At 42.0% G+C, this 20,590-nt stretch overlaps 1 protein-coding gene across 2 annotated transcripts in view; it reads right to left on the bottom strand.

The window, feature by feature from the left end:
• The window catches only part of NCKAP5 (NCK associated protein 5), a 969,055-nt gene that overhangs the window by 24,968 nt on the left and 923,497 nt on the right, over positions 1 to 20,590 (bottom strand). The window lies entirely within an intron of this gene.

Here is a 20,590-nt window from a genome sequence, read left to right as displayed (position 1 = left end):
AATCAGCGACCTCCAGTAGCATCTGTTGTAAACCACCCAGTTTAGATCTTGTAAGTACCCTCCATGTATTAAAAGCAAACAAGCAAAAAGTGCATATATGAGCATGTGGGTGTCTGGATTAGGGCAGAAGTGTGAAACTAGAATAATTAAGCATGTGGTAAAAAGTTGCTTGTTTCCCATTTTAAAAATACAAAACAGTTTCAGCTTATCTAGTTATGTCAACAAGGAACTCACAGTACTGTAAAAGAAAACTAAATGCCATGAACGATGTTTCATTTTATGTGGTTTGAATTTGATTAGTGATTAGTCTTGGCAGTTGAAACCACATGGGAACAGTAATCAAGGCTTCTCTACTGCAGCTCTGAAACAACCAGAAAACACTCTCTTGGCTCTTGTCCCATACTATGATAGGATATTAACCTAAAATCTAATTAATCTATAAATGAATTATGGCTCCAGAAATATAGTGCATTATAATTAATTTTAAGTGAGTTCCGAACAGAAGATAAGATGAAGAAAAAGCTGTAAAATTATCAGAGGTTGATACATTCTATTTACTATGACTGATGATTTTTAGGGGGATAATTTTACAATCCATCAAACTTTTGTCAGCTCTAACATCACGCTGCCAAACATATGCAGTAAATTAATTTTTAAATTTACATATTTATTAAAAATCTTATTGAAAACAGCAAGAAGTAAGCTGTGTTTGAATAATAAAAGAACTTGTTATTCTGCTGGATAAAAAAACCCTGTTCTATTAAAAAGATTTTATAGTCAAGCAATAATCATATAAATTGCTATCTGAATTAACTAAGTAAACAATTTATTAAGTTGCCCACTAAAAATTACATTAATAATTAAGAAACTGATAGAAAAACAGTCAACCCAAGAAAAATGGTAAATAAGAATAAGATTTACAACTTGCCTGCCCCCTCCCACCATTTCCCCCCTAAAGATACAAGTTGAAGGCTAGGAACCATTGAAAATGAAATGAACGGCCTTCAAGTCAATTCCAACTTATGGCAACCCTATGAATAGGTAAGTGGCTTTCATGGTAAATGGCAGAGCTTGGAAGTAACTCGTTATTTTTAACGAGTTACTTGTAATTAGTTACAATTTTAAATAACGAGTGGGTAATTCCATTACATTTGGCAAGTAACGGAACGACTAGTAATTTCCCTACTTTTCAGCTGCAACTTTAACGTTTCCACATTAGGTTGGACGTTACTTGGGGGCGGGAACAAGGGGAAGTCAGCTCCTGGCTGTGATTGGTTAACACAAGACATGTGCCTCACACTGATTGGACCTCTGCACAGACTCTCTCTTCCCTCGTGATCTGTGTTAGGAGGCACGAGGGAAGAGGTGAATAGGCAGGGCCTGCTAGCGTCTGAGAGGACAAAATGGACGCCGGAGGAAAAAGCCAGGGCAAGGACAATGGAGGAGAAGGCAGCAGAAGAATGGCGAAGTGCTGTGGAGGTGAGTGACGATGATTTATGTGTGTGTGTGTGTGTGTGTGTGCCCCCCCGTGGCCCCTTCTGCCCCCCCTGTGGCATTTCCCCCCCACCCCCCACGGTCCCTTCTGCCCCTCCCACTGCCTCTCCTTGCCTTGCTGCCGCCCCCCCTCATCAATCACAAGGCACTTCTGAAACTTCAGCCTACTCAGAGCTTGGAAAAGTTACTTTTTTGAACTACAACTCCCATCAGCCCTAGGCAACATGGCCACTGGATTAGGCTGATGGGAGCTGTAGTTCAAAAAAGTAACTTTTCCAAGCTCTGGCCTACTTCTCTTCCTTCCCCCCCTTTTTGAACTCTCCCCCTTGTTCCTATGCATACCTGTGTGCTGTATTTATCCAGACAGAGCACTCCTGCCTTTTAAACTGCTGGCTAGCTTTTTACTGTATATTTATTTGAACTCCATCTTTCTTTTTATTTGTATTTTTGTCCTGTTTAATCACAAGACTGAATTGTATGTGGGACAAAAACTGTCTCAGTAATAATCATAATAATAATAAAAATAAAAAATCATTAGGCGTATAATAAATGGCTTAAGGCTGATTTTTTTGTTCTTGGCAGAGATGAGGTGAGAAGTAGGGTCCTTGCAGCTCCTCCTCTCAGTCCCCCAGCTCTCAAACTCATGTTCTGTGAGAAAGAGAGAGATTCCCAGTCCCAGAGAGAGATAGACTGTTGACAATCTCTGCTAATATCTATACAAATGTACATAACATGCATCACCTGAACTCACATGATCTAGAGTTACCTTAGATCTTGCAAGATTTGCAAATGAGAAGCAATAGGGTTTTATATTAGTTCTGATTGTCTTTGGGTTATCATAGGTTATATGTTTTTTTCATTTTCTATGGCAAAAACTCCAACTTCAGTGGAAGTTATGTGATGTGTTCTAATCATTTGAATTTGGCTAATGAATGCTTTATTCTTTCATCAGAACTTTAGCAGTAGTACTAAAATATTAATAAAAAAGAAAAGGGAAAGAAAAAATACTTTACATACATCATTCAGCTGTATTGCTAATTATAGATATAGATATAAAAGATAAACGGCATTTTGTCAAAAGTATTTTTGTCTACATTTTATACCTCATCCTTGGTTTTCCAAGCTTGGCATGGAATGCTTCTCATACAGAATTAATTTGAAATGCTGCATATTTATTATCATAATCATCATATTCAAAATAAAAAATATATGTACCGCCTTCAAGTTGATTCCAACTTATGGTGACCCTATGAATAGGGTTTTCATGAGGCTGAGAGGCAGTGACTGGCCCAAGGTCACCAGGGAGCTTCATGGCTATGTGGAGATTTGAACCCTAGTCTCATTTTGTTCTCACAACAACCCTGTGAGATAGTAGGTTAGACTGGCCCAGGCAGGGTTATTCGGTGAGCAAAAATGATGCAAATAGGATCTCTTTTAATTGTGCTATCGGCCTGCTTACTTCCACTCTGACTGGGGCATCTTGCAGCATGGGGAAGAGATGGGGGCACATCACAGCTGAAGTTCACCCATATAGGAGCATTATCTCTTGTTTATTACAGAGACACCTGTTGCAGGTTTTGCTGCTGAGAGCAGCAGTCAGTTACTGCGGCCACTTGAGTCACAGCTTGTTGATCCTGAGGAGGCAAAACTAGAAAGTGAGGTTCAGAAAGGAGGCCCTGTGCACGAGGAGGAGGGCATGAAGCAGTGCCAGTTGCCCACAGCCACATCTGCAGAACAGCAAGTACCATGGTTTGGCTTTGAGAAAGCTTGTACATTTGTGAGCCAGAGTAGGAAAAATGTTGTTGTACGATGCAATTACTGCCTTCCAAGGATCAAAAATCTGACATCAGCTGTTTCCTCCTCATCCAATGTGAAGAAACATTTTGAGGTAAGCCTTTGTCATGCTGGTCCTCAAAGAGTGTCCATTGTCTATTTATGTTTAAATTGTGAAGTTCCTCTTCCATTTTTTCTTGGATTCATGCTTTGTTCTTCTTCCTCAGAGGGCACACCCTGAGAAGCTGAGAGCAATTGAAGAAGCAATAAAGGCAAGGAGACGTGGCCTTCCTGAACCAATGCATGACACCCCTCCTCCCAAAATGCTGAAGCAGCAGCAGACAACCCTTGAGAGGTGGGGATCTGGCAGGGAGCCTGTCACCCAGAGCAATCTCGACAGGAGAATCATTGATTTCATTGTAGAGGAGACATTACCACTTCAGACTGTGGACAAACCATCATTCATTAATCTGGTTCGCATTGGACTCCCCAAAGATCTCACCATCATATGTGCCAAGACTCTGAGAGACAGAATTGAGAAGAGAGCATGCCACATGAGAGAAACTCTTGCAAACCGAATAGGTGCTGTGGCATATATAGCAACCACTGCAGATTGTTGGACCAATGGCAAGAAGAGTTACTTTGGGGTAACAGCCCACTGGATCAACCCAACTACCTTGAAACGTGAGGTCGGGGCCTTGGCTTGTAAGCGTCTGAAGGGGCACCATACATACGATGTCCTTTCAAAAGCACTGCATGATGTACATGTGCAGTACAGGATCCACAACAAAGTTATGTGCACTACTACAGACAATGGCTCCAACTTTGTGAAAGCGTTCAGAGTTTTCATGGCCAAAGAACCAGTGGAAGCTGCAGGCACCAGTGACGATGATGGTGATAACCAGGAGGAGGAGGAGGCTGAGGTGGTGTTTGTGCCTATCTGTGAGATCCTGGACACAGGACCTGAGGCAGAGGAAGAAGCTGCAGACTCAGGAGAGGATTTTGTTTTACCACCACACCAGAGATGTGCTAGCCACACCCTCAACCTTGTGGCAACACAAGACATAGAGGCCATGCTTTCTGACTCCTCCAAAAGTAGTCTTCTTGGTCCTTTCAAGAAACAGTTTCGTTCCTTGATGGGAAAGTGCAGCAAGTTGTGGTCCAAGCAGAACCACTCAGCCCAGATTGCTGAGTATATCCGTGCACAATGTGGTGTGTATCTGAAGGTACCGAATAAGACCAGGTAGAATTCCACCTTTGATGCGTTGAAGCAACTACATGAGCTCCTGTCAACTGTGCCACTAAAAATGCATGCCATAATGGACTGCTGCTCCTTGTCCAGGATCACAGCTGCTGAGATTGAAGTGGTACAGGAATACACAGAGATTATGGAGCCACTAGCCCAGTCCCTAGATATCCTGCAACGGGAGAACGGCATGTTCATGGGGTATTTGCTACCAACGCTCTGCAATCTGGACCGCGAGTTAGAAGGACTGGAAAACAAACCTGAGAGGTACACATACTGTTTTCAGCTGCTGAGAGGTGTGCGCGAAGCCCTAAGAAAGCGGTTTGCAGCTATCTGGGAGGACAAGAGGCTTCTTCTGGCAGCCTGCCTACACCCTCGCTTCAAACTAGATTGACTGGAATCGTGTCAGGCCACCACCCATACCAACAAGTAAGAACATTAGGGAAGCCCTTTGGGTGGATTACTCCAAGGGAAATGTTGTCTCAAGGGAGGCATCAGAGGGCTTAAGGTGGTAGGCAGGGGCTGGGCCTTTTCTTCCTGGGGCTCCTCATCACAACCTTGGGTTGCTGCAGGTAATCCTTAAGGGTCTGCTGTGCTGCCCCATGAGTGTGGTGACTTGGTCACCTTCCTACCTTCCATGTCATCATCCACAGGCTCAGGCTGGACCCTGAACCAGGGGACATGACAAGCATCAGGAAATGAAGAGCAGATGATGGTTTCCTAACATATATGTGTTAACATATCCTCTCTCTTTCTTAGATACACAATGGAAGCCTTATTGAAAGCTGAAATAAAGATGGGTGTACTTAATGAGGACAGTGATCAGATAAAGACCAGGAAGGAGATGACTTAGAAGATGACTTCTTTAACTTTCTGCCCCAGGGCAAGAAGTCAGCAGTGGACACTGCTGAGGAGGAACTGGTGAGGTACCTGAGGTCTCCCAGCAGGGAAGTGTCATCACTCCATGGCTTTCCATGTGTGCTGTGGTGTTTTTTGCAGCACAACACAGGCATGCCTTCAAGTGCCGCAGTAGAATGCCTGTTCAGTACTGGTGGCAACGTAATGACTGTAAAAAGACATTCCTTGTCTGACATGCTCTTTGAGCATCTTGTTCTTTTGAGACATAACAGAAACATATTATAAAAGCATTTCAAGTGTAAAATTTGATTTCAAGAGTTGGGGTATCTTCATTGCTTGGGGGGATGTGAGATTCTGTTATGCCGTTATGTTAATCTTATGGATAATTTTTTTTATTCTACTACCCCCTGTGTGTGTGTGTTTATTTTTAATATTGTTTTAGGCTTCTTAGATGTGCAGCAGCCAAGGCCAGCACCTTGTAGGAGTTTTTTTAAAAAAGTAACTGAAATGTAATTGTAGTGATTACTTTCGAGAAAAAGTAAAGTAATCAGTTACTTTCAGAGCAATTGTAATTGTAACGGTAATTACTACTTTTTTGGCCAAGTAATTGTAACTGTAATTTATTACTTTTTAAAAGTAATCTTCCAAGCTCTGGTAAATGGTATTCAGATATAGTTTACCATTGCCTTCTTCTGAGGCTGAGAGGCAGTGACTGGCCCAAGGTCACCCAGTGAGCTTCATGGCTGTATGGGGATTCAAACCCTGGTCTCCCAGGTCGTAGTCCAACACTCTAACCACTAAGCCACACTGGTTCTTTATTATAATAAAAAATACAAATGGGAGAAAAAGCAAGAAAACTACTGCCAAGTATCTTAAGTCTTGCAAACATAAATTGGGATAGTTTGGCCAGTATTTTCTTCCCCAATCTAGCCCAACATGCAGAGGTGAGCAAGTAGTACACACAGCTCCTCCCAGACACAAGATGTCTGCCATCTCCATATGTACCATTTATCTTCCTGCAGATGCAGGGACAATTTATGTGATTGCTCCCTATGCACATACAAACCGAGTGACTAATTTCCTAAATTAAATTTGGAAAACGCAACTACACAAATGTGTGTACATGGAAATCGTATGGTCCACCTCAGCATGTACAAATGTGGGGACAGTGCACCTGGTGCGGGTCATTGCGTCAGACAAGAAAAACAGCTGCACACGCTTCATCACTCTACACTTTGGGCTAGATTGAGAGTATCTTCCAAACCAGCTTATTGACTTTAGTTTCTTATTCACAAGAAACACAGTGGTCAGCCATGACTACTGTATGGTATAGTATCTTTAGGTTTTGATCTAGGCTTTTGGTGGTCATGAATGGGAAATCTAGAAGCTGACAAACTGCTTAGAAAACGTTCAGCTACTGGTCTCATGGTGTTTGGGGACTAATATTTCTGATTTTTGCTGGCTGATACTTGAACCAATATTACAAACAGCACCATTAGCCTTCAGTGACCTCTTATCTAAAGGAAAGTAAATCCTATAGTGCTTTCCCTGAACTTCTCACAAACTAGGAAAGTAGGGAATGCAGAATAAAAAGAATGTTGCAAAACGCTGCTTGGCTTCTTCACTTTTTAAATTATTCTGGTATCACTAGGGCACGGGCACTGCATATCCAATAACCATATTAAACTTTATTCCTTAAAATGCATCAAGACATGGTTGAACAGCTAAACAATATTCTGTAAAATGCACTGAGTACATCTTAAGTTTATTATTAGTTACTGTAAACTGCTCTTAGTTACTGTAAACTGCCCAGAGAGCTTTGGCTATGGGGCGGTATATAAATACAATAAATAAATTAAATAAATAGATAATAACCATGGTGTGGTTTCTATCAGCCCATGCTATCAACCTATGCTAATGGAAGCAGTATACATGGTATATTTAAATATATTAAATATTAGGCAGGCGCCATCTCTGTTATCTTTTCGGCACCTCTTGAAGACTTTCCTCTTTCAACAAGCCTTTTAAGTTGAGACCTATCCCAGTCTGTGTCTGTGTTGGAATTGCTTTTTAATATATATATATATAAAAAGCAATGTTTTTTTAACCCTTTTTAAAAGATGCTTTTAAAGCTTTTTAAAGCTTTTAAAAATGTTTTTAAAGTTGTTTTGTTTTGGTGTATTTTAAGGTCTGTTTTTATGATGTTTTGATGTGTTTTTAGTGCTTTTGTTTGCTGCCCTGGGCTCCTGCTTGGAGGAAGGGCAGGATATAAATCAATATATTTATTAAATTTATTAATAGGCAAAAAACCTTGCAGTTTAAGAATGTACCTATAGCCCACAGATATTTCTATCAAACTTTAAAAAGCAGGGAAATTGGGCAGCTATAGTGAATGCACCAGGGGAGCAGGACACCTGACCTCCTCTCTGAGATATTGTCAAAATGCAAACACCATTTGGGTTGGTCTTTCACAGTCCAATCCACTTCCTGTGTAGCTTGGAAGAATTCAGTAACATGTACCTCTGAGCATATGGTGAGTGGTGGCAATACCTGCAATAATAGAAAGAAGACATGTGCTGTGCTGATCTTGTTTTAGCAGGGAGGAAGCAACATTATTAAGACAGTTGATCTAGTTCAGGTAGTCACTTTAAATATGTCTGTTTTACTTTGCAATTTTAGTGACGTTTCCTAAAGGAAATAATTTTCTTTTTTATTTTCTATTTCTGTTAATATGTGAAGTATAGCAACACTTTGCAAAATTTACACTAAAAAACCTCCAAAAATAATTGTGGAACTATGGCACTGACTATTCTGCAGAATAGTCTCCAGTGGACATGAGGAGTGTGGGCTATAGGTACATTCTTAAACGGCAAGGTTTTTTGCCTATTAGTGAATTTCTCTGCTTTTTAATCCAGGAGGTAAGAAATGGGATCCTGTGCAAGAATGCATTGATCATTTGCATGTTTATTGAGTTCAGTGGGATTTACTCAGTGAAACTGACCACAGGGGATGGGGAGGGGGCAGAAGGGGGAGGGGAGGGAGGGCAGAGGGAAGGAAGGGGATGGGAATAGGCAGAAGGGGGAGGGGAAGAAAAGGGCAGGTTTGATCATTTGCATGTTTATTGAGTTCAGTGGGATTTACTCCTCTGCAATCATGCTTATGATAGGTAAAACTGACTGGGGGGGGAGGGAGAGCTTGAGTGGGCAGGGAAGGAGGAAGGAGGAAGGGGGAGGGAAGGAAGAAGGAAGAGGGGAGGGGAATGAGGGGAAAGGCAGGTCTGATGATTTGTATGCTTATTGAGTTAAATGGTATTTACTCCTATGCAATCATGGTTAGGATAGGTAAAACTGACCACAGGGGTGAGGGAGGGGGAGGGAAAAGGAGAGGGAAGGAGAAAGGAAGGGGAGAGGGGAGGGCAGGTTTGATCATATACATGCTTATTGAGTTCAGTGGTATTTACTCCTGTGCAATCATGCTTAAGATAGGTAAAACTGACCAGGGGAGTAGGATGGGGAGGGGGAGAGGAGGAGGGGGAGGGGACAAGGGGGAGGAGATTGGATGGATGGGCACTAAGCAGTGGGGAAGCCCCTTTCCTTTCCAAAAGGAAAACATTTTGAACATTGTTGCTTTTCAGCGTTTCCCCCACCTTTTTATTCTACAGCAGGCACATGAAGCCTCCCACCCAAATTTAAACCAAAGCTGTCCCTGGACACATCCACACCAGGCTTTTATTTCACTTGGACAGTCATGGCTTCTCTCAAAGAATCCTGGGAAGTGTAATTAGTGAAGGGTGCTGAGAGTTGCTAGGAGATGCCCTGTTCTCCTCACAGACTTCAATCACAGTGGCTGACTGCTAAACCAGTCTGGCCACTGGAGCTCTGTCAGTGGAATAGGAGTATCCTCTCAGCACCCTTCACAAACTACACTTCCCAGGATTCTTTGAGGGAAGCCATGACTGTCTCAAGTGAAATCAAAGTCAGGTGTGGGTGTGGCCCCCTGACTAGCCAACCCCAGCAGCTGTGAGGTTTTTAGAACACTGACAGTTGGTTCTTAATGAGCATGCCTGCCCTTATCATTGACTTCCAGCCAAAATTTCTTAAATTAATTAAAAATCAGCCAGGCATTTTTTTTAACTTTTAAACTGCAGAAGATGAAGGTCAGAGTATGGGGCAAGGTCAGTATTAGGATTACAGGTACTCTGTGAACATGGCTGATTTTTAATGAATTTCAACAGATTATCAGAACTCTGACAGAAAAAAGTCCAAAAGGGATCTGGCTTTTCTCTCTCTCTTTTTACACTTTGAACTCTCTGTTCTCTCTGACTGTTTTGTGTATCGCAATGCAAATTGAGAGGGTTGTTAAGCAAGCGTTTCTGAGTTCAGGACTATAAGTTTTGTAAGGTTTGGTTTTGAAATTAGCTTATGGGAAGCATCAGAATGGCATGGGGTATTTTCAATTTAACATTGTGGAATGTGAAAAATCCACACTGGCTATAGTATAGACCCACTTTAGTGGCTGTATAATTTGGGCTAAAAAACAGGTAAAGACTGCCTCTTATTATGACTTGCTTGTGAGCTACCTAGGGCAATATAGCTAGAAATTATTGGAGAATGAATTAGATGCAGCTCTGACATGATTCAGCAAGACACCTCTTATGTATCTCTCTCCTTTCACCCCAGAAATGCATCCACGTTTATGATAGCTGCTTATGGGGATCACATAACATTGATGGCTATATGTAGGCCATTTTGGATGGAAAAGAAACTAATATTATTGTGATGTTATTATAGCAGTGTGAGTGAGTTAGCAACAGAGTGAGGGAATAGACTTGGAGAGTATTGGGTACCTGATAGAGTTGAATAAGGCAATAATTTTATATTGGGCCGAGGGTTTCCATGAATGGGATAACACAAGGAAATACATTTCCTTGGAATATTTAGGGTTTAATACAATGTTAAATTAATGTCAACTGTAAAATAAAACAAAAACAAGAGTTAACTAGGATGTTTAGGAAGATCTATGCTTTTAAAAGTAAACTAAGCTTGGTCTATGGGGCAGGCAGAAGACAGATCAGGATCTACTGGTAGATTTCTGAGTGACCAGCAGTAGATTGGCAAGCATTACTGATGCTCACTTGTTTAACAACAGCAGCCACAAAACTACTTTTTATACCTAAATTAGGCTACTGATATGAAGCAGCTAACCAGGAGTAGATTTTTTCAGAAAGTATGCTCATTTCAGTTGTGGTACTGAAAACAAATTTCTAGGCACACAATGTACTTAGAGGCATCCTATTCACTAATTCTAACTGTATATATTTTATACCTAGCTCTGTTTGGTAGAGCTGACAAGACTGAGCCCTACCCACTCCCTCCTGTATGTATCGGCATGTATAAATCCTTTTATTATATAGTCTAATTGGTTATAGTTATGTTCAGAGCTTGGAAAAGTTACTTTTTTGAACTACAATTCCCATGAGCCCCAGCCAGCATGGCCACTGGATTGGGCTGATGGGAGTTGTAGTTCAAAAAAGTAACTTTTCCAAGCTCTGGTTATGTTAGTATGGATTCTGATCCAATGCAATTAACTGGAAAAAGTGCCCTTGAGTTCTTCCAAGGATTATGTGTTTTTGGGCCTATAAATGAATGCATACCTTAGCTGAGCCTGGACAACTTGTTAGCCACCAATATGACCATAGGCCACCACTCTGAATGATGGCCCGCTGTTTAAAGTGGTGTTGGTGTTGTGTGTGTTTGAATGTTTGTGTGTGTGTAAAAGGTAGGTGCCAGCCATAATGTTCTCAGATTCTAGAACCACAATTTATGAAGCCAGAAATGAGTGTTGGATCTACATGTTACAGATCTACATGTTCCTCACTCCCACTGGCACCGCTAGGGAGTCTGGGGCCCTGCCCAGAGGGCCGCATGCAGCCCAGGTGGCCCTGCTCACAATGGGGAAGGGTGGAGGCTACCTTTTATTTTAAATGCACAAACTGGCTGAGGATTGCTTTGCTGTTTTGTAACCTATGAAAAAAGGACTCATACCTCTCACAGTGGCGCAAGGCCTTGTAAGCCCCCCCCCCATTTCCTGGAAGGTTTCAAAGCAATGTGATGCAGTTTGACATTATATTGCTTTGGAGTCACTCCAGGTATTGTGCCTGGCTTCAGAGTGACACAATGTCATATTGCATCAAGTTGCTTTGAAGACCTTATAGGAAGTGTAGGTGCCAATGGAGAGAGTGGCCTTGGGACCAAGGTAGCTAAAAGACTACCTTGTCCCTTATGAACCTGCCTGAGTATTAAAATTTTTGGAGGCCATTTTCCAAGTTCTCTGTATTTGGAGATGAGGTAGACAGGGCTGGCTCCTTCCTTATTGTAGTGTCTCACTATTTAAACACTCTGCACAGAAAAGTTTGCCTGGTAGGGAACTTGATAGAATTTGTCTGACATGGAGGTTTCCCTTTCAATGCCACAGAATTTGTTTAGATTTTAGATTTTTCAATCTGGACTCCTGAACACTCTGAAGAGTGCTTTATTCTTTTGCCTGTAGATACCTAGGATTACATAGCAGGCCTCCCTCTATGCTCCAGTGTGAATTGCAGGAAGGGCCGAGACCAGAGCTTCTCCTTTTAGGCCAGTATGGGAAACCTGTGGCCCTCCATATGTTGCTTGACTACAGCTCCCATAATCTCTAACTGGCTGGGGCTGATGTGAATCCAACAAATCTGGAGGACCACAGGTTCCCCATCCTGGTTGGGGACACTAACCACTGGAATGGGCTATGTATCATTTGTGCAGCAATACAATCCTGCAGATGACAAAAGGATAAGATGCAGTCCTTGATTTTTTAAAAATTTTACTACAGCTTTTCAGGCTATCACCATGGTTAAAACTGAACTGATTACATGTAATATGTACCCTGAAGTACATCTGGGAAGACGCAAATATAGATCACAAATTTAATTTAACATTTGCTAGACAAGGCAAGGATACAGTCTTGGGATGTCACCCACCTGGCTTAAACTAGAAGAAAAAAAGAACTACAGAACAGGTAATCGTGCAAGAAAGGTAATCCACGGCGGATGCAAAAACCACACTGGAGGAGAAACCCACTCTTCTTGAGCATTACAAATTAAAGCAACGTGGGGACCAAGCTAAGACCAAAGTGCAAAAAACAATGGATGACAAAAAGAAGGCCAGACAAGTAAACTCATGTGTGTTCAAGAAAGCTGCTAAGACCTTTCTTAAAATATTAATTTAAAAAATGTAATTTTAATGCCTGAATACGTATTGCCTGTTTCAGGTTTCCCCCCCCCCGCTTATGTTTGAATCCCAATAAAACATATGTCTCACTACACTAAAGAAAACTGCTCTTCCAACTTGTTGCTTTTGCCTTAAAGCTGGTAGAGGCAATTTTGAAAGGCTGCAGATAGCTCTGACAATGGACATTCAGCAAAATCAAGTTTCCCTAACTATACTACTTCAGATTACAATTGGGGGTAATCTTCTTCTTTTTCTTTTATTAAAGCACTGTTCTGAATGTAGAAAAAAATAGGATGAGTGCTCTGTTGAACATTTCTCCCTGATATACTGGTTGGTGTTTTTAATCCACAAGATTTTTTTTTAAAAGTGGGAGTGTTCAAACAATACAATCTCTAAAGTGATACTGTCTAGGAAAAGCTTTACTGCTTGATTCTGCTAAATATGTAAACTAGGTCTGGGCTTGGTCTCTGCTGGAGTTCTGGAAGCTACGTCTGGTAGATTTCATGCCCCAAATATTGTATTTTCACTCTTTTCTTATTTCAGCATTCAATCTGTTGTGGAATCATCTGAACAATTCTGAAAAGTGAATGAGCAACGCCCAAGTAAATTATATGATAGATCTGAAAATGAACTACAGTTTGCATTTTATAGTTAAAGGCTGTTAGAAGGACTGAAATATTCCTGAAATACAGATGTAGTATACATGACAGTTCTAAAATGTGTTACTATTTTAGTGCCTAGAAGATGAATTTTGTTGAAACTAACATCAACATGATACAACAACTATATCAGAGCTTTGGGTTCCAAGTTATAACAGAATTGGGAACCTTTTCTGAGCTGAATTACCCTAGTTGAAAGTATTTCAATAGTGGGTGGGGCCAGACTCAAAGTGGGTGGGATATGCCCACAACCACACACCTTTCACACACCTAACACATAATACAGGTACACACAATCACACACAGATACACTCTCAACACACTCCTACCCCTTCTCCTTTAACTGGGAGATGTTCACTCTGTTGTTGTTGGCAGCAGTGATCAAAGACAAACATGTTACGTCTGCTCCAAAGTTCCATGCCACTTTTTCCTTCCACTCTTCCCCTTCATGGAGAAAGTGGGTGGACCAAGTGCTCCAACCTGCTCTGATTATTGCTGAGCGCTCAGTGGGGAGAAAATTCTCCCATCTTTTCTGATATTTCCAAAGTGCTAGGGGTGCAGAGTACTTGGGAAACACTGGAACCCTCAATCCATCTACTTCCATGGAGGTGACAAGTGGCATGGAATGATGCAGGGAATACAGCATGGAATGATGCAGGGAATACAGCATGGAATGATGCAGGGAATACAGCATGGAATGATGCAGGGAATACAGCATGTCATTCTTTGTTCACAGCCACTGCTGCCAGTGCTCACTGAGTGCACACACTGAGTGCTCAGGAAACATTAGTGCAGACTGGTGGCAGCAGAGCAGACTTGGCATTAGTTACTTGCCAAATTCTTCAGGAAAAAATATATACATGTATTTGGATTGTACATAATCTAAAATACAATTCTAAATGATTAATCCTTTCTGCATGTCACTCCAACAAGCCACCAATGACCGACCTCTTACACCAGCTGTGGAAGAGAAAGTGCAGGAGGAAAAGTTGGAGGCGTCTGTGAGAGAGGAGCTGCCAGCACCTGGAGGGATGGCTGTGCAAGAAAAAGTGCAGGAGGAGAAGCCTGAAGTGGGAGTGCAAGTCCAAGAGGAACTCCCAGCGCCAGGAGAGATGGGTGAGATAAAATCCCCAAGTGACTTTGCCCCTTGGGTGCCCATAATGGTCTTATAGGGTGGGATGCAGCTCCTATGATGGGTGCAGTCCCTGGGCAAATTCCAGCAGTGAGAGGTACCCAGCGCCCTGAGAGCTTGGGGGGCAAGAGACACTGGGAGGGTTATCTGCCTCTGTTTGGGCCCATGATTCACACTGGAGATTGTGAGGGAGAACAGAGAAGATTTCTTTCTGCCAACCTGAGTGGGCTAGGCCAGGTAGTCCTGAAGAAGATGTCCCCAGACAAAGACTTGTGGCAGGACTTTGATTTGGGGTTTGGGGCAGGAGATGAAGTGGACTGGCTTAAAGACTTTTCCCAGAGCAGAGAGTGGGAAGAAAATGGCTACAGCCTGCCATGTGCTGATGAGGAAACAAGTCTGTTCCTGGAGAGTAGTCCCAAGACATACATGCCCTGGTCACCTCTCGATTGGACTACTGTAATGCGCTCTACGTGGGGTTACCCTTGAAAACGACCCGGAAATTGCAACTTATACAGAATGCAGCGGCGCGCTTACTTACCAACAGCCGCCGCCGTGATCACATTACGCCGGTGTTATTTGATCTACACTGGCTGCCGGTTGTTTTCCGGGCCCGATTCAAGGTGTTGGTATTAGCCTTTAAAACCCTGTACGGTTTCGGCCCAGTTTACCTGAAAGAGCGCCTCTACCGCCACCAATTATGCCGCCCGACCAGATCAGCCACGCAAGGCCTTCTCTCAATCCCACCAACCAAAACAGCTAGGTTGGTGGGTACTAGGGAGAGGGCTTTTTCTGTGGTGGCCCCCACTCTCTGGAACTCCCTCCCGTTTGATCTCCGACATGCCCCTTCCCTGGATGTATTCCGCAAGGCCCTGAAGACGTGGCTATTTCAACAGGCCTTTGAGATCTTTGGGATGGGTTAATCTCCATGATTTTGTCATCTATTATATGCTGTATATGTAAATGTTTTTATAAATGTACTGATGACTGTCCAGTATTTTATTTATTGAGATTAATGTGACTGCATTTGATACTATTGTATTTTATCCCATTTTAATGTACGTCGCCTAGAGTGGCTATCTGCCAGATAGGCGACACACAAATTAATTATTATTATTATTATTATTATTATTAAGACCCTGCAGGCAGCAGCAGGGATCAGCTTGGACTGGGAACTCCATGAAGCCCCAAGAGAAAGGGCCATGTGGGCAACTGCATGGTTTGGGGGTGGGGGTTGTGTTTATGGGACTGTGTACTGATCTGCTGTAGGAATTCTTCTGATGGTTTTAGTATTGCCTTTTGAAATGCTGTTGATTTGTGCTTTTTGCATGCTTGTGGGACATGAGCTGTTTAAAGATTTTTTAGAAATTATGCTTATAGGTTTTTGCAACAAGGTTTTAATGTTAAGATTTACTATTCGGTGACTGTTGGATTGTGGGTGTATGTACAAGTGTTTGAGGGCTACTGTGGTGCAGTGGCACAAGGCAGGACAAAGGAACTCCAGTACTGAGGCTGTAATATTGCTTAAACATGTCGGGAACTCAGTATCTTGGCCACTGCCAAGTTATGAGGACTGGATAAGCTGTTTGGATGCAGAACTGTGACTGGGGGCTCCAAGAAAGAAGAGGAAGCCTAAAGAGAGAGTAATTAATTGAAAACGTGCTGTAAGGGAATGTACTGTTTTTGTACTTGTGTGGAAATGAGACTGTAATATGACTATGCTTTTAATGATGTATATTTCAATGTCTTACTAACCTGTATCTGTTATTTCTTTGTAGGGAAAGCTGCTATTCTGTTGTTTGTTTGCAGGTCAGACCTTTTCAGGGAAGAGGGTAGTGTTATGAGTATGGGGGTTGGAATGGATGATCCCTGTAAGTTCCCTTCCAGCCTATGATTTGGAATCCTATGCCTGCTGGTCAGATGAATGTCTTTTGTTAAGCTAATAGTGTGGCCAGGTTGGTAATGGGTCTTCAGGTGCCCAGCAACTGGTGAATGAGCCAAGAAGATCCTTTTGTCATTTAAACTCTGCAGGAGAGCCCTCTCCCCCCCCCCGCGGCTAGCAGAGGTTTGTGCTTTGAGTGTTTTTACATTTGTCTAGAGAAAGGCTGGGAACTGGAGGCAGGCAGAGAAGCTATCTCTCTGCATGATGGTTTTAGGATGCCTCCTATAACACTGATAGGAAAGCTGGATATTGGACTGCTGATGCCTTGAACCCCTCCATCCTAAGCTCAGGTTGGAATGTGTGTAAATAAACAAACCATATTTCATAAAGACACCACAGTCTCCGCTGACCTTCTTTCCAAAGGAAACCGAACCCTGGAGGAGTGCAGGGACCCCTGAGATCTCACCACTCGGTGACTGGGGAGGCACACAACAATATGCACACATTTGCCACATAAAATACTAGTAAACAAGCACAACCATTTTCGTCTCAATTTCTCTCTTTGGTAGTTTAAATTCCTGGGTCATGCAGAGATCGTTCTATTTCAGCCAAGACATTTCCTTGCAATAAATATCATTTTAGCATTAGTTTTTACTATATTATTTCATGCAGCAGTTCAGAAGCCACACATTGGTATTAACTAAACAGTTGTCAAAGTTAAAACAAATCTTTTAAATGACTTCAGTGGTTTTTTTTTATCATGCATTTTATGACTTACATATATAAGTGATTTAACTCGTCCCTCTTCCTTGAAACAAAATATCAAGCTGCAAATAAGCTAGCAAACACCAAATGGGATGCCATCTGGTGCAATGAACAGAACACAACTAGTTACCCACATTCGAGATCCTTCCAAAATAAAATCTGAAATGCATTTTCATTAGATTCCCAAGTTGCTCACAAAACTGGCTTAACATTGGTTATATCAATTGCTTTAGACATGGGAGTTACCTTAAGGCAGGTTTAGAAATATTGTTTAGAGTTGACAAAGCTTTCACTCTTTTGGAGCACTTCTTACAAAGTTTTATAAAAGCTACACAGATTCAGAAAGCACAGAGTGTTTTCTATCCCTGAACAGCAAAACTGAGAATTAGAATTTAAAGATGATGTTTTAATGGAAGTGTATATTTGGGCTTTGAGCAGTGACTAAACAGGGGTTTATTACCCACCCATCCACTCCCAATGTATGAACCACATGTGGAAGGAAGACAGGGAAAAACCTCCTAGATAATAGGTGCCAGTTTAGGCTTAGTGATATTTACTACCATCATATCTACAAAACTCTCAGTTTAGCTCAGTTTAGGATGACTTCACTTGTCCCAGGAGAAGGAGGTTCACAAATATTTAGCATGTAACACGCAGGGCAATTATACCTTTCCCCCACTGCATGTATACCGCAGGGAACTAGGGCTGCCCACCAAAATCCATGTGCCTTCACTGTTTTAGCTAGTACTGCTAAAAGTGGTCCCCCTTTGTGATAGGAGTGGGACCATCTTAAATAATGTTCACTGACTTTTTGAGTATCACCTGGGCCTCATTCAAGATGCTGTTTTGTTTATTCATAATGTCTTAAGGCTAATGTATTTTAGGCACTAACAAAAGCATCTGAGCCAGAGTTTTCAGAAGCATATTGTATATAACTTTCCATTCTTATGCGTAAGGATTAAACAGAGAGCCAGGAGTGCGGGTGTGTAGGTTAGAATCTCTTATATGTCATGGGCTAATGTGGTTATTAATGTGCCACATCCAATGTCGTTGTGGGCTTTTCTTGTGTGCACTGGCTGGGTAGTTACTTCTTATGCCTGGGTAACCGCAGACACATCAGTAGGCTTATGTTTGCAGATTGCTGTTGCTTAATCAAAGCAATTTAGAACAGGATAATTCCATTCAAAGGGAGTGGAAATGTATGCCACCTTCAATTATGCCAACAAAAGCTTCAGTAGTTCATCATCTCTGTAGAAATTTCTAATGTTAATTGGCAGTGGTTCCGCTCCTACTTGGCGGGTCGTCTCCAGAAGGTAGTGCTTGGGGAACATTGCTCGACACCGCGGGCTCTCCAATATGGGGTCCCGCAGGGGTCAGTTTTGTCCCCCCTGCTTTTTAATATCTACATGAAGCCGTTGGGAGAGGTCATCAGGAGTTTTGGAGTGCGTTGTCATCAGTATGCTGATGACACGCAGCTCTACTTCTCCTTTTCATCTTCTTCAGGTGAGGCTGTCGATTTGCTGAACCGTTGCCTGGCCTCGACAATGGACTGGATGAGAGTTAACAAACTGAAGCTCAATCCAGACAAGACTGAGATGCTGTTGGTGGACGGGTTCTCTGATCGGATGGTGGATATATACCCTGTCCTGGACGGGGTTACACTCCCCCTAAAGGACCGGGTTCGTAGTCTGGGAGTCTTTTTAGACTCTTCCCTCTCACTTGAGGCTCAAGTAGCCTCGGTGGTTAGGAATGCGTTTTACCAACTTCGGTTGGTAGCCCAGCTACGTCCCTATTTGAGTAAAGAGGACCTTACATCAGTGGTACATGCTCTGGTAACCTCACGTTTGGATTACTGTAATGCGCTTTACGTAGGGCTACCTTTGAAGACAGTTCGGAAGCTACAACTAGTGCAAAATGCGGCGGCCAGATTGCTGACAAGGACCAAGCGGTCCGAGCATATAACACCTGTTCTGGCCAGCTTGCACTGGTTGCCAATATGTTTCCGGGCTAGATTCAAAGTGTTGGTATTAACCTATAAAGCCTTATACGGTGCGGGACCACGATACCTTGCGGAACGCCTCTTCCGATATGAACCGGCCCGTGCACTACGTTCTGCTACGAAGGCCCTCCTCCGGGTTCCAACTCACAGGGAGGCCCGGAGGGTGATGACAAGATCTAGGGCCTTCTCAGTGGTGGCCCCCGAACTATGGAACAGTCTCCCTGAGGAAGTACGCCTGGCGCCGACTCTGCTTTCCTTCCGGCGCCAGGTCAAAACCTTCCTATTCTCTGAAGCATTTTAAGTTACATTGATCTAATTTTAAAAATGTTTATTGTATTGTTGATTGTATTTTAATATTATTTTGTTATTCATTGTATTTTTATACTATTTTATGTTCACCGCCCAGAGAGCTATCGCTAGTCGGGCGGTATATAAATTTAATAAATAAATAAATAAATAAAATAAAAATACTTTATTTGGCTTGAGTTGTCTCAGCTTCAAAAGCCCCCTGGGTTGATTTTCCTGCCTTTTTCAAATCTGAGTTCAGCAATGGCTGAATTGTTTGGTTTTAGCATAAAAAAATATTATTGCAAGTGTGTGACCACATACATTTAATTTATGTTTGTCTTCTAACCACTTTCCAGAAATTCTAATAAATGTAACTATTGCATTTCTAATTCCATTTCGCAGCTTCGTACATGCATGACCCCCAACTTGCCATGTATATGATCTTGGTGAAATTTAAAGCCCTCCTGCCATAAAAAAGTGCCATGTACTATTAATGTGAGGTTATCATTTCAATTTTCAAAATTCCCTCTGATGTAATTTATTCCTATTTAATTTCCACATTCCCACCCACTTGTGTTTTATTTGACATTTACTGAAATCTATTTGAGGTCTTGCTTTACAGTATGTTTAACATTACCTTTCATTTTCACTGGCATGTTTTAAAAGGATATCCATCAAAGAGATCACTTTTAGATGTTTGACAGCAATTATTCAAATAATTCTTTAAGTAACCACTCAGGCTTTTATTTACTATGAATACCCCCCCCCCGAGTTGTTAAAAGAAGCCCTTAAGTCTGCAGGCATCTGACAGTAGTTCCAGGGGCTTGCCAGTGATTAAGCAAAGAAAGGAGTAATCCAAAGCAGCTACTTACTGGAAATATAACAGTTAGGAAGTGTCCTAAATGATTAATGGAGAGCAATTCAAGCTGGAAGGACCCTGATATATGCCACTAAAGCTTACATCACTCTTATGAGCCTTTGTAAAATGTTATTAAAGATGACCAAATTATATAGCTGCAACATAAAGACATCTCAAATGGTATTTGTCATTCATTGCTTGCTACTGTTAGTTCTATGGCATCCCCCATTGGTTTATCAGAGTAGATAGATATTGCTTTTCAATCAAAAACAATACATGAATATTGCATGGAGTGCTGAAAGCCAGCTTCCAAGGGAAGAATGAAAAGCCTGATGTGAAGAAAGTAAGGGAGGGAAAAAAGCATGGCTCAGTTAAA

Source organism: Rhineura floridana, chromosome 2 (genome assembly GCF_030035675.1).
Source record: "Rhineura floridana isolate rRhiFlo1 chromosome 2, rRhiFlo1.hap2, whole genome shotgun sequence".
Taxonomy (NCBI): domain Eukaryota; kingdom Metazoa; phylum Chordata; class Lepidosauria; order Squamata; family Rhineuridae; genus Rhineura; species Rhineura floridana.
Note: the sequence above shows the minus strand (reverse complement) of the source record. Positions and strands in the feature narration are given on the sequence as shown.